The sequence below is a fragment of the Petromyzon marinus genome (assembly GCF_048934315.1).
Source record: "Petromyzon marinus isolate PM22_M1 ecotype Great Lakes invasive population chromosome 77 unlocalized genomic scaffold, UKy_Petmar_22M1.pri1.0 chr77_unloc.4, whole genome shotgun sequence".
NCBI lineage: Eukaryota > Metazoa > Chordata > Hyperoartia > Petromyzontiformes > Petromyzontidae > Petromyzon > Petromyzon marinus.
The window spans coordinates 798865-817003 of NW_027422624.1; the positions used below are offsets into that span (position 1 = coordinate 798865).

The window sequence follows — 18139 nt, forward strand, 5'->3', positions numbered from 1 at the left end:
CACACCTACAGAACCACACAGCCCATACAGAACCACACCTACAGAACCACACCTACAGAACCACACCTACAGAACCACACCTACATAACCACACATCCCATACAGAACCACACCTACAGAACCACACCTACAGAACCACACCTACAGAACCATACCTACAGAACCATACCTACAGAACCACACCTACAGAACCACACCTACAGAACCACACCTACAGAACCACACCTACAGAACCACACCTACAGAACCATACCTACAGAACCACACCTACAGAACCACACCTACAGAACCACACAGCCCATACAGAACCACACCTGCAGAACCACACCTACAGAACCACACCTACAGAACCACACAGCCCATACAGAACCACACCTACAGAACCACACCTACAGAACCACACCTACAGAACCACACCGCCCATATAGAACCACACCTACAGAACCACACGTACAGAACCACACCTACAGAACCACACCTACAGAGCCACACCTACAGAACCACACCGCCCATATAGAACCACACCTACAGAACCACACGTACAGAACCACACCTACAGAACCACACGTACAGAACCACACCTACAGAACCACACCTACAGAGCCACACCTACAGAACCACACCGCCCATATAGAACCACACCTACAGAACCACACGTACAGAACCACACCTACAGAACCACACCTACAGAACCACACCTACAGAACCACACCGCCCATATAGAACCACACCTACAGAACCACACGTACAGAACCACACCTACAGAACCACACCTGCAGAACCACACAGCCCATACAGAACCACACCTACAGAACCACACCTGCAGAACCACACCTACAGAACCACACAGCCCATACAGAACCACACCTACAGAACCACACCTACAGAACCACACCTACAGAACCACACCTACAGAACCACACCTGCAGAACCACACCTGCAGAACCACACCTGCAGAACCACACCTACAGAACCACACCTACAGAACCACACCTACAGAACCACACCTACATAACCACACATCCCATACAGAACCACACCTACAGAACCACACCTACAGAACCACACCTACATAACCACACATCCCATACAGAACCACACCTACAGAACCACACCTACAGAACCATACCTACAGAACCACACCTACAGAACCACACCTACAGAACCACACCTACAGAACCACACAGCCCATACAGAACCACACCTACAGAACCACACCTGCAGAACCACACCTACAGAACCACACCTACAGAACCACACCGCACATACAGAACCACACCTACAGAACCACACCTGCAGAACCACACCTACAGAACCACACAGCCCATACAGAACCACACCTACAGAACCACACCTGCAGAACCACACCTACAGAACCACACCGCCCATATAGAACCACACCTGCAGAACCACACCTACAGAGCCACACCTACAGAACCACACCGCCCATATAGAACCACACCTACAGAACCACACCTACAGAACCACACGTACAGAACCACACCTACAGAACCACACAGCCCATACAGAACCACACCTGCAGAACCACACCTACAGAACCACACCTACAGAACCACACGTACAGAACCACACCTACAGAACCACACAGCCCATACAGAACCACACCTGCAGAACCACACCTACAGAACCACACCTACAGAACCACACCTGCAGAACCACACCTACAGAGCCACACCTACAGAACCACACCGCCCATATAGAACCACACCTACAGAACCACACCTACAGAACCACACGTACAGAACCACACCTACAGAACCACACCTACAGAACCACACCGCCCATATAGAACCAAACCTACAGAACCACACGTACAGAACCACACCTGCAGAACCACACCTACAGAACCACACAGCCCATACAGAACCACACCTACAGAACCACACCTACAGAACCACACCTACAGAACCACACCTACAGAACCACACCGCCCATATAGAACCACACCTACAGAACCACACGTACAGAACCACACCTACAGAACCACACCTACAGAGCCACACCTACAGAACCACACCGCCCATATAGAACCACACCTACAGAACCACACGTACAGAACCACACCTACAGAACCACACGTACAGAACCACACCTACAGAACCACACCTACAGAGCCACACCTACAGAACCACACCGCCCATATAGAACCACACCTACAGAACCACACGTACAGAACCACACCTACAGAACCACACCTACAGAACCACACCGCCCATATAGAACCACACCTACAGAACCACACGTACAGAACCACACCTGCAGAACCACACCTACAGAACCACACAGCCCATACAGAACCACACCTACAGAACCACACCTACAGAACCACACCTACAGAACCACACCTACAGAACCACACCTGCAGAACCACACCTGCAGAACCACACCTGCAGAACCACACCTGCAGAACCACACCTACAGAACCACACCTACAGAACCACACCTACAGAACCACACCTACAGAACCACACCTACATAACCACACATCCCATACAGAACCACACCTACAGAACCACACCTACAGAACCACACCTACATAACCACACATCCCATACAGAACCACACCTACAGAACCACACCTACAGAACCATACCTACAGAACCATACCTACAGAACCACACCTACAGAACCACACCTACAGAACCACACAGCCCATACAGAACCACACCTACAGAACCACACCTGCAGAACCACACCTACAGAACCACACCTACAGAACCACACCGCACATACAGAACCACACCTACAGAACCACACCTGCAGAACCACACCTACAGAACCACACAGCCCATACAGAACCACACCTACAGAACCACACCTACAGAACCACACCTGCAGAACCACACCTACAGAACCACACCGCCCATATAGAACCACACCTACAGAGCCACACCTACAGAACCACACCGCCCATATAGAACCACACCTACAGAACCACACGTACAGAACCACACCTACAGAACCACACAGCCCATACAGAACCACACCTGCAGAACCACACCTACAGAACCACACCTACAGAACCACACGTACAGAACCACACCTACAGAACCACACATACAGAACCACACCTGCAGAACCACACCTACAGAACCACACCTACAGAACCACACCTGCAGAACCACACCTACAGAGCCACACCTACAGAACCACACCGCCCATATAGAACCACACCTACAGAACCACACGTACAGAACCACACCTACAGAACCACACCTACAGAACCACACCGCCCATATAGAACCAAACCTACAGAACCACACGTACAGAACCACACCTGCAGAACCACACCTACAGAACCACACAGCCCATACAGAACCACACCTACAGAACCACACCTACAGAACCACACCTACAGAACCACACCTACAGAACCACACAGCCCATACAGAACCACACCTACAGAACCACACCTACAGAACCACACCTACAGAACCACACAGCCCATACAGAACCACACCTACAGAACCACACCTGCAGAACCACACCTACAGAACCACACCTACAGAACCACACCGCATATACAGAACCACACCTACAGAACCACACCTACAGAACCACCCCTACAGAACCACACCTACAGAACCACACCACACCTACAGAACCACACCTACAGAACCACACCTACAGAACCACACCTACAGAACAACACCTACAGAACCACACCTACAGAACCACACCGCCCATACAGAACCACACCTACAGAACCACACCTACAGAACCACACCTACAGAACCACACCGCACATACAGAACCACACCTACAGAACCACACCTACAGAACCACACCTACAGAACCACACCTACAGAACCACACATACAGAACCACACAGCCCATACAGAACCACACCTACAGAACCACACCGCACCACACCTACAGAACCACACCTACAGAACCACACAGCCCATACAGAACCACACCTACAGAACCACACCTACAGAACCACACCTACAGAACCACACCTACAGAACCACACCTACAGAACCACCCCTACAGAACCACACAGCCCATACAGAACCACACCTACAGAACCACGCCTACAGAACCACACCTACAGAACCACACCTACAGAACCACACAGCCCATACAGAACCACACTTACAGAACCACACCTACAGAACCACACCTACAGAACCACACCTACAGAACCACACCTACAGAACCACACAGCCCATACAGAACCACACCTACAGAACCACACCTACAGAACCACACCTACAGAACCACACCTACAGAACCACACCTACAGAACCACACCTACAGAACCACACCTGCAGAACCACACATTCCATACAGAACCACACCTACAGAACCACACAGCCCATACAGAACCACACAGCCCATACAGAACCACACCTACAGAACCACACCTACAGAACCACACCTACAGAACCACACCTACAGAACCACACAGCCCATACAGAACCACACCTACAGAACCACACCTACAGAACCACACCTACAGAACCACCCCTACAGAACCACACCTACAGAACCACACAGCCCATACAGAACCACACCTACAGACTCACACCTACAGAACCACCCCTACAGAACCACACCACCCATACAGAACCACCCATACAGAACCACACCTGCAGAACCACACCTACAGAACCACACCTACAGAACCACCCCTACAGAACCACACCTACAGAACCACACAGCCCATACAGAACCACCCATACAGAACCACCCATACAGAACCACACCTACAGAACCACACCTACAGAACCACACCTACCGAACCACACCGCCCATACAGAACCACACCACCCATACAGAACCACACCTACAGAACCACACCGCACCTACAGAACCACACCTACAGAACCACACCTACAGAACCACACCGCACCTACAGAACCGCACCTACAGAACCACACCTACAGAACCACACCTACAGAACCACACCTACAGAACCACACCTACAGAACCACACCTACAGAACCACACATACAGAACCACACATACAGAACCACACAGCCCATACAGAACCACACCTACAGAACCACACCTACAGAACCACACCGCACCACACCTACAGAACCACACCTACAGAACCACACAGCCCATACAGAACCACACCTACAGAACCACACCTACAGAACCACACCGCACCACACCTACAGAACCACACCTACAGAACCACACAGCCCATACAGAACCACACCTACAGAACCACACCTACAGAACCACACCTACAGAACCACACCTACAGAACCACACCTACAGAACCACACCTACAGAACCACACCTACAGAACCACACAGCCCATACAGAACCACACCTACAGAACCACACCTACAGAACCACACCTACAGAACCACACAGCCCATACAGAACCACACTTACAGAACCACACCTACAGAACCACACCTACAGAACCACACCTACAGAACCACACAGCCCATACAGAACCACACCTACAGAACCACACCTATAGAACCACACCTACAGAACCACACCTACAGAACCACACCTAAAGAACCACACCTACAGAACCACACCTACAGAACCACACATACAGAACTACACATACAGAACCACACATACAGAACTACACATACAGAACCACACAGCCCATACAGAACCACACCTACAGAACCACACCTACAGAACCACACCTACAGAACCACACCTACAGAACCACACCTACATAACCACACCTACATAACCACACCTACAAAACCACACCTACAGAACCACACCTACAGAACCACACCTACAGAACCACACATACAGAACCACACATACAGAACCACACAGCCCATACAGAACCACACCTACAGAACCACACCGCACCACACCTACAGAACCACACCTACAGAACCACACCTACAGAACCACACCTACAGAACCACACAGCCCATACAGAACCACACCTACAGAACCACACCTACAGAACCACACCTACAGAACCACACCTACAGAACCACCCCTACAGAACCACACAGCCCATACAGAACCACACCTACAGAACCACGCCTACAGAACCACACCTACAGAACCACACCTACAGAATCACACAGCCCATACAGAACCACGCCTACAGAACCACACCTACAGAACCACACCTACAGAACCACACCTACAGAACCACACAGCCCATACAGAACCACACCTACAGAACCACACCTACAGAACCACACCTACAGAACCACACCTACAGAAACACACCTACAGAACCACACCTACAGAACCACACCTAAAGAACCACACCTACAGAACCACACCTACAGAACCACACATACAGAACTACACATACAGAACCACACATACAGAACTACACCTACAGAACCACACAGCCCATACAGAACCACACCTACACAACCACACCGCCCATACAGAACCACACCTACAGAACCACACATACAGAACTACACCTACAGAACCACACCTACAGAACCACACCTACAGAACCACACAGCCCATACAAAACCACACCTACAGAACCACACCTACAGAACCACACCTACAGAACCACACAGCCCATACAGAACCACACCTACAGAACCACACCTACAGAACCACACCTACAGAACCACACCTGCAGAACCACACCTGCAGAACCACACCTGCAGAACCACACAGCCCATACAGAACCACACCTACAGAACCACTCAGCCCATACAGAACCACACCTACAGACTCACACCTACAGAACCACCCCTACAGAACCACACCACCCATACAGAACCACCCATACAGAACCACACCTACAGAACCACACCTACAGTACCACACCTACAGAACCACACCTACAGAACGACACCTACAGAACCACACCGCCCATACAGAACCACCCATACAGAACCACACCTACAGAACCACACCTACAGAACCACCCCTACAGAACCACACCTACAGAACCACACAGCCCATACAGAACCACCCATACAGAACCACCCATACAGAACCACACCTACAGAACCACACCTACAGAACCACACCGCCCATACAGAACCACACCTACAGAACCACACCGCACATACAGAACCACACCTACAGAACCACACCTACAGATCCACACCTACAGAACCACACCGCACCACACCTATAGAACCACACCTACAGAACCACACCTACAGAACCACACAGCCCATACAGAACCACACCTACAGAACCACACCTACAGAACCACACCTACAGAACCACACCTACAGAACCACACCTACAGAACCACCCCTACAGAACCACACAGCCCATACAGAACCACACCTACAGAACCACGCCTACAGAACCACACCTACAGAACCACACCTACAGAACCACACCTGCAGAACCACACATTCCATACAGAACCACACCTACAGAACCACACCTACAGAACCACACAGCCCATACAGAACCACACCTACAGAACCACACCTACAGAACCACACCTACAGAACCACACGTACAGAACCACACCTACAGAACCACCCCTACAGAACCACACCTACAGAACCACACAGCCCATACAGAACCACACCTACAGACTCACACCTACAGAACCACCCCTACAGAACCACACCACCCATACAGAACCACCCATACAGAACCACACCTACAGAACCACACCTACAGAACCACACCTACAGAACCACACCTACAGAACCACACCTACAGAACCACACCTACAGAACCACACCTACAGAACCACACCTACAGAACCACACCTGCAGAACCACACAGCCCATACAGAACCACACCTGCAGAACCACACCTACAGAACCACACCTACAGAACCACACAGCCCATACAGAACCACACCTACAGAACCACACCGCCCATTTAGAACCACACCTACAGAACCACACCTACAGAACCACACCTACAGAACCACACCTACAGAACCACACCTACAGAACCACACATACAGAACCACACCTACAGAACCACACCTGCAGAACCACACCTACAGGAGGTGCCGACCTCTGACCTCTGTGTTCCGTCATCGTTTTTCTCCTCCTGCTCTCTCCCCACCTCTTTGCACCTCCTTGCACCTCCTCCTCCTCCTCCTCCTCTACCTCCTCTACCTCCTCTACCTCCTCCTGCTGCTCTTCCAGACGCCTGGTTCTCATCAGGTACGCCATGCAGCACCCTCAACCCACTGAACCCTGTGGGAGCCTTCGTCTGGCTCTGTGAGTCTCAGTGATTAACACTGAACCCTGTGGGAGCCTTAGTCTGGCTCTGTGAGTCTCTCTGATTAACACTGAACCCTGTGGGAGTCTTAGTCTGGTTCTGTGAGTCTCAGTGATTAACACTGAACCCTGTGGGAGCCTTAGTCTGGCTCTGTGAGTCTCAGTGATTAACACTGAACCCTGTGGGAGCCTTAGTCTGGCTCTGTGAGTCTCAGTGATTAACACTGAACCCTGTGGGAGCCTTAGTCTGGCTCTGTGAGTCTCAGTGATTAACACTGAACCCTATGGGAGTCTTTGGTCTGGCTCTGTGAGTCTCAGTGATTAACACTGAACCCTGTGGGAGCCTTAGTCTGGCTCTGTGAGTCTCAGTGATTAACACTGAACCCTGTGTGAGTCTTAGTCTGGCTCTATGAGTCTCAGTGATTAACACTGAACCCTGTGGGAGTCTTTGGTCTGGCTCTGTGAGTCTCAGTGATTAACACTGAACCCTGTGGGAGCCTTAGTCTGGCTCTGTGAGTCTCAGTGATTAACACTGAACCCTGTGTGAGCCTTAGTCTGGCTCTGTGAGTCTCAGTGATTAACACTGAACCCTGTGTGAGTCTTAGTCTGGCTCTATGAGTCTCACTGATTAACACTGAACCCTGTGGGAGTCTTCGTCTGGCTTTGTGAGTCTCAGTGATTAAAACTGAACCCTAAGGGAGTCTTAGTCTGGCTCTGTGAGTCTCAGTGATTAACACTGAACCCTGTGGGAGCCTTAGCCTGGCTCTGTGAGTCTCAGTGATTTACACTGAACCCTGTGGGAGTCTTAGTCTGGCTCTGTGAGTCTCAGTGATTAACACTGAACCCTGTGGGAGCCTTAGTCTGGCTCTTTGAGTCTCAGTGATTAACACTGAACCCTGTGGGAGTCTTAGTCTGGGTCTGTGAGTCTCAGTGATTTAACACTGAACCCTGTGGGAGCCTTAGTCTGGCTCTGTGAGTCTCAGTGATTAACACTGAACCCTGTGGGAGCCTTAGTCTGGCTCTGTGAGTCTCAGTGATTAACACTGAACCCTGTGGGAGTCTTTGGTCTGGCTCTGTGAGTCTCAGTGATTAACACTGAACCCTGTGGGAGCCTTAGTCTGGCTCTGTGAGTCTCAGTGATTAACACTGAACCCTGTGTGAGCCTTAGTCTGGCTCTGTGAGTCTCAGTGATTAACACTGAACCCTGTGTGAGTTTTAGTCTGGCTCTATGAGTCTCACTGATTAACACTGAACCCTGTGGGAGTCTTCGTCTGGCTCTGTGAGTCTCAGTGATTAAACCTGAACTTTAAGGGAGTCTTAGTCTGGCTCTGAGTCTCAGTGATTAACACTGAACCCTGTGGGAGCCTTAGTCTGCCTTTGTGAGTCTCACTGATTAACACTGAACCCTGTGTGAGCCTTAGTCTGGCTCTGTGAGTCTCAGTGATTAACACTGAACCCTGTGGGAGTCTTAGTCTGGCTCTGAGTCTCACTGATTAACACTGAACCGTGTGTGAGCCTTAGCCTGGCTCTGTGAGTCTCAGTGATTAACACTGAACCCTGAGGGAGCCTAAGTCTGGCTCTGTGAGTCTCAGTGATTAACACTGAACCCTGTGGGAGCCTTAGTCTGGCTCTGTGAGTCTCAGTGATTAATATCAAACCCTGTGGGAGCATAAGTCTGGCTCTGTGAGTCTCAGTGATTAACACTGAACCCTGTGGGAGCCTTAGTCTGGCTCTGTGAGTCTCAGTGATTAACACTGAACCCTGTGTGAGCCTTAGTCTGGCTCTGTGAGTCTCAGTGATTAACACTGAACCCTGTGTGAGTCTTAGTCTGGCTCTATGAGTCTCACTGATTAACACTGAACCCTGTGGGAGTCTTCGTCTGGCTCTGTGAGTCTCAGTGATTAAAACTGAACCCTAAGGGAGTCTTAGTCTGGCTCTGTGAGTCTCAGTGATTAACACTGAACCCTGTGGGAGCCTTAGTCTGGCTCTGTGAGTCTCAGTGATTAACACTGAACCCTGTGGGAGTCTTAGTCTGGGTCTGTGAGTCTCAGTGATTTAACACTGAACCCTGTGGGAGCCTTAGTCTGGCTCTGTGAGTCTCAGTGATTAACACTGAACCCTGTGGGAGCCTTAGTCTGGCTCTGTGAGTCTCAGTGATTAACACTGAACCCTGTGGGAGTCTTTGGTCTGGCTCTGTGAGTCTCAGTGATTAATACTGAACCCTGTGGGAGCCTTAGTCTGGCTCTGTGAGTCTCAGTGATTAACACTGAACCCTGTGTGAGCCTTAGTCTGGCTCTGTGAGTCTCAGTGATTAACACTGAACCCTGTGTGAGTCTTAGTCTGGCTCTATGAGTCTCACTGATTAACACTGAACCCTGTGGGAGTCTTCGTCTGGCTCTGTGAGTCTCAGTGATTAAACCTGAACTTTAAGGGAGTCTTAGTCTGGCTCTGTGAGTCTCAGTGATTAACACTGAACCCTGTGGGAGTCTTAGTCTGGCTCTATGAGTCTCACTGATTAACACTGAACCGTGTGTGAGCCTTAGCCTGGCTCTGTGAGTCTCAGTGATTAACACTGAACCCTGTGGGAGCCTAAGTCTGGCTCTGTGAGTCTCAGTGATTAACACTGAACCCTGTGGGAGCCTTAGTCTGGCTCTGTGAGTCTCAGTGATTAATATCAAACCCTGTGGGAGCATAAGTCTGGCTCTGTGGGTCTCAGTGATTAACACTGAACCCTGTGGGAGCCTTAGTCTGGCTCTGTGAGTCTCAGTGATTAACACTGAACCCTGTGGGAGCCTTAGTCTGGCTCTGTGAGTCTCAGTGATTAACACTGAACCGTGTGTGAGCCTTAGCCTGGCTCTGTGAGTCTCAGTGATTAACACTGAACCCTGTGGGAGCCTAAGTCTGGCTCTGTGAGTCTCAGTGATTAACACTGAACCCTGTGGGAGCCTTAGTCTGGCTCTGTGAGTCTCAGTGATTAATATCAAACCCTGTGGGAGCATAAGTCTGGCTCTGTGAGTCTCAGTGATTAACACTGAACCCTGTGGGAGCCTTAGTCTGGCTCTGTGAGTCTCAGTGATTAACACTGAACCCTGTGTGAGCCTTAGTCTGGCTCTGTGAGTCTCAGTGATTAACACTGAACCCTGTGGGAGTCTTAGTCTGGCTCTATGAGTCTCACTGATTAACACTGAACCGTGTGTGAGCCTTAGCCTGGCTCTGTGAGTCTCAGTGATTAACACTGAACCCTGTGGGAGCCTTAGTCTGGCTCTGTGAGCCGTGCCGGCCTTCATAGGCACTGCTGCTGCTACTCGCTACTAACAGCACAGAGCCCAGTGATAGCTATGAGATGTTAGCTACCTCGCCTGGTCTACAGGAGGTCTGTGTCTCTCATCATCACCACGGTGGCTATGAGATGTTAGCTACCTCGCCTGGTCTACAGGAGGTCTGTGTCTCTCTCATCATCACGGTGGCTATGAGATGTTAGCTACCTCGCCTGGTCTGCAGGAGGTCTGTGTCTCTCTCATCATCACCACGGTGGCTATGAGATGTTAGCTACCTCGCCTGGTCTACAGGAGGTCTGTGTCTCTCTCATCATCACGGTGGCTATGAGATGTTAACTACCTCGCCTGGTATACAGGAGGTCTGTGTCTCTCATCATCATCACGGTGACTGAGATGTTAGCTACCTCGCCTGGTCTACAGGAGGTCTGTGTCTCTCTCATCATCACGGTGGCTATGAGATGTTAGCTACCTCGCCTGGTCTACAGGAGGTCTGTGTCTCTCTCATCATCACCACGGTGACTATGAGATGTTAGCTACCTCGCCTGGTCTACAGGAGGTCTGTGTCTCTCTCATCATCACCACGGTGACTATGAGATGTTAGCTACCTCGCCTGGTCTACAGGAGGTCTGTGTCTCTCATCATCATCATCACCACGGTGACTATGAGATGTTAACTACCTCGCCTGGTCTACAGGAGGTCTGTGTCTCTCATCATCATCATCACCACGGTGACTATGAGATGTTAGCTACCTCGCCTGGTCTACAGGAGGTCTGTGTCTCTCTCATCATCACGGTGGCTATGAGATGTTAACTACCTCGCCTGGTCTACAGGAGGTCTGTGTCTCTCATCATCATCACGGTGACTGAGATGTTAGCTACCTCGCCTGGTCTACAGGAGGTCTGTGTCTCTCATCATCACGGTGGCTATGAGATGTTAGCTACCTCGCCTGGTCTACAGGAGGTCTGTGTCTCTCTCATCATCACCACGGTGACTATGAGATGTTAGCTACCTCGCCTGGTCTACAGGAGGTCTGTGTCTCTCTCATCATCACCACGGTGACTATGAGATGTTAGCTACCTCGCCTGGTCTACAGGAGGTCTGTGTCTCTCATCATCATCATCACCACGGTGACTATGAGATGTTAACTTCCTCGCCTGGTCTACAGGAGGTCTGTGTCTCTCATCATCATCATCACCACGGTGACTATGAGATGTTAGCTACCTCGCCTGGTCTACAGGAGGTCTGTGTCTCTCATCATCATCATCACCACGGTGACTATGAGATGTTAGCTACCTCGCCTGGTCTACAGGAGGTCTGTGTCTCTCTCTCATCATCATCACCACGGTGACTATGAGATGTTAACTACCTCGCCTGGTCTACAGGAGGTCGTGGGTTCCACCCCGACCCTGCTGCTGCTGCTGCTGTCTCTGTGCAGTCTGCGTCTCTCTCCCCGTGGTGGTCGCTGCGTGGATTTTGTCTCCGGCTCCTCCTCCGTTTGTCCCCTCCACGTTCAGAGTCGACGTCGCCACGCTCGGTCAGAGTCTTTGGCTGCTGCTGCTGCTGCTGTCAATGTCCACGTGACGATGATGACGACGATGATGACGACGATGATGATATCAGCCACGTGGTTGAGCTGCTATCATTTGTTGATGGCCACGTGGCTTGTGAACACAGAGCGACGGCAGCTGTGTGCGGGGCCTTAGCTGGTGTGTGTGTGTGTGTGATGGTAGTGTGAGTGTGTGAGTGATGGTAGTGTGTGTGTGTGTGTGATGGTAGTGTGTGTGAGTGATGGTAGTGTGTGTGTGATGGTAGTGTGTGTGTGATGGTAGTGTGTGTGTGTGTGATGGTAGTGTGTGTGTGTGATGGTAGTGTGTGTGTGTGATGGTAGTGTGTGTGTGTGTGATGGTAGTGTGTGTGTGTGTGATGGTAGTGTGTGTGTGTGACGGTAGTGTGTGTGAGTGATGGTAGTGTGTGTGTGTGTGTGAGTGATGGTAGTGTGTGTGATGGTAGTGTGTGTTTTAGTGATGGTAGTGTGTGTGATGGTAGTGTGTGTTTTAGTGATGGTAGTGTGTGTGTGTGATGGTAGTGTGTGTGAGTGATGGTAGTGTGTGTGATGGTAGTTTGTGTGTGTGTGATGGTAGTGTGTGTGTGTGATGGTAGTGTGTGTGTGATGGTAGTGTGTGTGTGATGGTAGTGTGTGAGTGATGGTAGTGTGTGTGAGTGTGTGTGATGGTAGTGTGTGTGAGTGTGAGTGATGGTAGTGTGTGTGTGTGATGGTAGTGTGTGTGAGTGATGGTAGTGTGTGTGTGTGTGATGGTTCCCTTCCCAGGCAACAAGGGGGTACTGATGGCGATGAAGTGGACATCCCTCCTCGCAAGGAGCCTGTCAGAGGTGAGCTCCCTCCCCTCTCCTCCCGTGCCCTGAGTCACTGAGACTCAGGAGAGGGGAGTATAATGTAGTGAGTGTAGTGTATAGTGTGTGTAGTTAGTGAGTGTAGTGTATAGTGTGTGTAGTGTATAGTGTGTGTAGTGTATAATGTGTTCGTATAATGTAGTGTATAGTGTGTGTAGTTAGTGAGTGTAGTGTATAGTGTGTGTAGTGTATAATGTGTTCGTATAATGTAGTGTATAGTGAGTGTGGTGTATAGTGTGTGTAGTTAGTGAGTGTAGTGTATAGTGTGTGTAGTGTATAATGTGTTCGTATAATGTAGTGTATAGTGAGTGTAGTGTATAGTGTGTGTAGTGTATAATGTGTTCGTATAATGTAGTGTATAGTGAGTGTAGTGTATAGTGTGTGTAGTGTGTGTAGTGTATAATGTGTTCGTATAATATAGTGTGTAGTGTAGTGTGTTTAGTGTATAATGTGTTTGTATAATGTGTGTGTAGGGTGGGAGTTGCTGTAGCAGCCCGAGGTACTCCGCCCCTATGTGTCTCTAAGAGTATAGTGTATAGTGTAGTGTGTAAGTAGGGTATAATGTGTGTGTAGTGTATAATGTATAATGTGTGTGTGTAGTGTATAATGTAGTGTGTAGAGTATAATGTGTGTGTAGTGTATAATGTATAATGTGTGTGTGTAGTGTATAATGTAGTGTGTAGAGTATAATGTGTCTGTAGTGTATAATGTATAATGTGTGTGTGTGTAGTGTATAATGTAGTGTGTAGTGTATAATGTAGTGTGTAGTGTATAATGTATAATGTGTGTGTGTATAGGGTGGGAGTTGCTGTACCAGCCCGAAGCACTCCGCCCCTTCGTGTCTCTGAGAGTATAGTGTATAATGTGGTGTGTAGTGTATAGTATATAATGTGTGTGTAGTGTATAGTGTAGTGTATAATGTATAATGTGTGTGTAGTGTATAATGTGGTGTGTAGTGTATAGTATATAATGTGTGTGTGTGTGTGTATAGGGTGGGAGTTGCTGTACCAGCCCGAAGCACTCCGCCCCAACGTGTCTCTGAGAGTGTAGTGTATAATGTAGTGTATAATGTATAATGTAGTGTGTAGTGTATAGTGTAGTGTGTAGTGTATAATGTGGTGTGTAGTGTATAATGTGGTGTGTAGTGTATAATGTAGTGTGTAGTGTATAATGTATGTGTGTAGTGTATAGTATATAATGTGTGTGTGTGTGTGTATAGGGTGGGAGTTGCTGTACCAGCCCGAAGCACTCCGCCCCAACGTGTCTCTGAGAGTATAGTGTATAATGTGGTGTGTAGTGTATAATGTAGTGTGTAGTGTATAATGTATAATGTAGTGTATAATGTATAATGTATAATGTGTGTGTGTATAGGGTGGGAGTTGCTGTACCAGCCCGAAGCACTCCGCCCCTACGTGTCTCTGAGAGTGTAGTGTATAATGTAGTGTATAGTGTATAATGTAGTGTATAATGTATAATGTGGTGTGTAGTGTATAATGTATAATGTGGTGTGTAGTGTATAGTATATAATGTGTGTGTGTGTGTGTATAGGGTGGGAGTTGCTGTACCAGCCCGAAGCACTCCGCCCCTTCGTGTCTCTGAGAGTGTAGTGTATAATGTAGTGTATAATGTAGTGTATAGTGTATAATGTATGTTTGTGTGTAGTGTATAATGTATAATGTGTGTGTGTATAGGGTGGGAGTTGCTGTACCAGCCCGAAGCACTCCGCCCCTACGTGTCTCTGAGAGTGTAGTGTATAATGTAGTGTATAATGTAGTGTATAATGTAGTGTCTAATGTAGTGTATAATGTGGTGTGTAGTGTATAATGTATAGTGTAGTGTATAATGTAGTGTGTAGTGTATAATGTATAATGTGTGTGTGTGTATAGGGTGGGAGTTGCTGTACCAGCCCGAAGCACTCCGCCCCTACGTGTCTCTGAGAGTGTAGTGTATAGTGTAGTGTATAGTGTATAATGTATAATGTGTGTGTAGTGTATAGTGTAGTATATAATGTGTGTGTGTGTGTGTATAGGGTGGGAGTTGCTGTACCAGCCCGAAGCACTCCGCCCCTTCGTGTCTCTGCTGAAGCAGTCGAGGAACCCAATCACGCTGGAGGCGGCCACCAGCGCCATCTACACCCTCGCTAGCGGTGACGGACAGGTACTGTCGCGAGCTCGCACTGCCACCCACCCTCACGCGTGGGGGTCTGTGTCTGTGTGTGTGTGTCTGTGTGTATCTATCTGTCTGCGTTTGTGTCTGTGTGTGACTGTGTCTGTGTGTATGTGGTGTGTGCATCTATCTATCTGTCTGTGTGTGTGTGTGTCTGTGTGTATGTGGTGTGTGCATCTATCTATCTGTCTGTGTGTGTGTGCGCCTGTGTCTGTGTGTGTATCTATCTATCTGTCTGTGTGTGTATGTGGTGTGTGTATCTATCTATCTGTCTGTGTGTGACTGTGTCTGTGTGTATGTGGTGTGTGTATATCTATCTGTATGTGTGTCTCTGCGTGTGTCTGTGTGTGACTGTGTCTGTGTGTGTGTGTGGTGTGTGTATCTATCTATGTCTGTGTGTGTCTCTGCGTGTGTCTCTGTGAGTGACTGTGTCTGTGTGTGGTGTGTGTATCTATCTATCTGTCTGTCTGTGTCTCTGCGTGTGTCTGTGTGTGTGACTCTGTCTGTGTGCCTGTGTCTGTATGTGTGTGGTGTGTGTATCTATATGTGTGTGTGTGTTTGTGTGTGTGTGTGTGCTGTGTGTGTGTCTGGCCACCCACCCCCTCGTGTGCCGTGCCGGCCTTCACAGGCTCTGCTACTCGCTAACAGCACTTGCCCCTACAGTCTTTCAAGGCTATACGGGTGATCTTTGCGTGTATGTGTGTCTATCTGTGCATGTGTGTGTGTACATGTGTGTGCATGTATACGCATGTGCATACGTGTGTGTGTCTGCGTGTGCACGTGTCTGCGTGTGCACGTGTCTGTGTGTGTCTGCGTGTCTGCGTGTGTGCGTGTGTGTGTGTGAGCGTGTCTGCGTGTGTGTGTCTGTGTGTGTGTGTCTGTGTGTGTCTGGGTGTGTGTGTCTGCGTGCGTGTGTCTGCGTGCGTGTGACTCTGTCTGCGTGTGTGTGTGTCTGTGTGTGTGTGTGTCTGCGTGTGTGTGACTCTGCGTGTGTGTGTGTCTGTGTGTGTGTGTGTCTGCGTGTGTGTGACTCTGTCTGCGTGTGTGTGTGTCTGCGTGTGTGTGTGTCTGCGTGTCTGCGTGTCTGTTGTGTGACTCTGTCTGCGTGTGTGTGTGTGCGTGTCTGCGTGTGTGTGTGTGTCTGTGTGTGTGTTGTGTGTCTGTGTGTGTGTGTGTGACTCTGTGTGTCTGTGTGTGTCTGCGTGTGTGCGTGTGTCTGTCTGCGTGTGTGCGTGTGTCTGTCTGTGTGTGTGTGTGACTCTGTGTGTGTGTGTGTGTCTGTGTGTGTGTGTGTGTGACTGTCTGTGTGTGTGTGTGACTGTGTGTGTGTGTGTGTGGTTGACACCGTCGTCGTTGGCAGTGGGCGGAGGTGGCCCGTGCGGTGGTGCGCAAGGAGGAGGGGCTGCCGCGGCTGGTGGAGCAGCTGAGGAGCGAGCGCGAGCGAGTGGTCTGCGCGTCCGCCCACGCTCTGCGTGGACTCGCTCGCGACCCCAAGAACAAGGCTCTCATAGGTCTGGGGGTGGTGGAGGGGTCGTTATGGTGGGGGAGAGACACGGGGGGAGAGGCGGGGGGAGAGACACAGGGGGGGGGAGACGCGGGGGGTGAGAGACACGGGGGAGAGACACGGGGGGAGAGACGGGGAGAGAGACACGGGGGAGAGACACGGGGGGAGAGACGGGGAGAGAGACACGGGGGAGAGACACGGGGGAGAGACACGGGGGGAGAGACACGGGGGGGGAGAGACACGAGGGAGAGACACGGGGGGGAGAGACACGGGGGGGGAGAGTACACGGGGGAGAGACACGGGGGGGGGAGAGACACGGGGGAGAGACACGGGGGGGGGGAGAGACACGGGGGGGAGAGACACGGGGGGGGGAGAGGCACGGGGAGAGAGACACGGGGGGGGGGAGAGACACGGGGGGGGGGAGAGAGACACGGGGGGGGGTGGGAGACGTTGAGGCTGCAACACTGACGTCTCCCACACAACAAGAACGGCGGCAGCAGCGGCAGCAGCGGCGGCAGCAGCAGCAGCAGCAGTAGTAGTAGCAGCAGCAGCAGTAGCAGCAGCAGCAGCAGCAGTAGTAGTAGCAGCAGTAGCAGCAGCAGCAGCAGTAGTAGTAGCAGCAGCAGCAGTAG

The 18139-nt window shown here is 50.3% G+C and overlaps 1 pseudogene; it reads left to right on the top strand.

Moving 5' to 3' along the window:
- Window positions 1-18139, top strand: part of LOC142908249 (splicing regulator ARVCF-like) — a 71865-nt pseudogene that overhangs the window by 34467 nt on the left and 19259 nt on the right.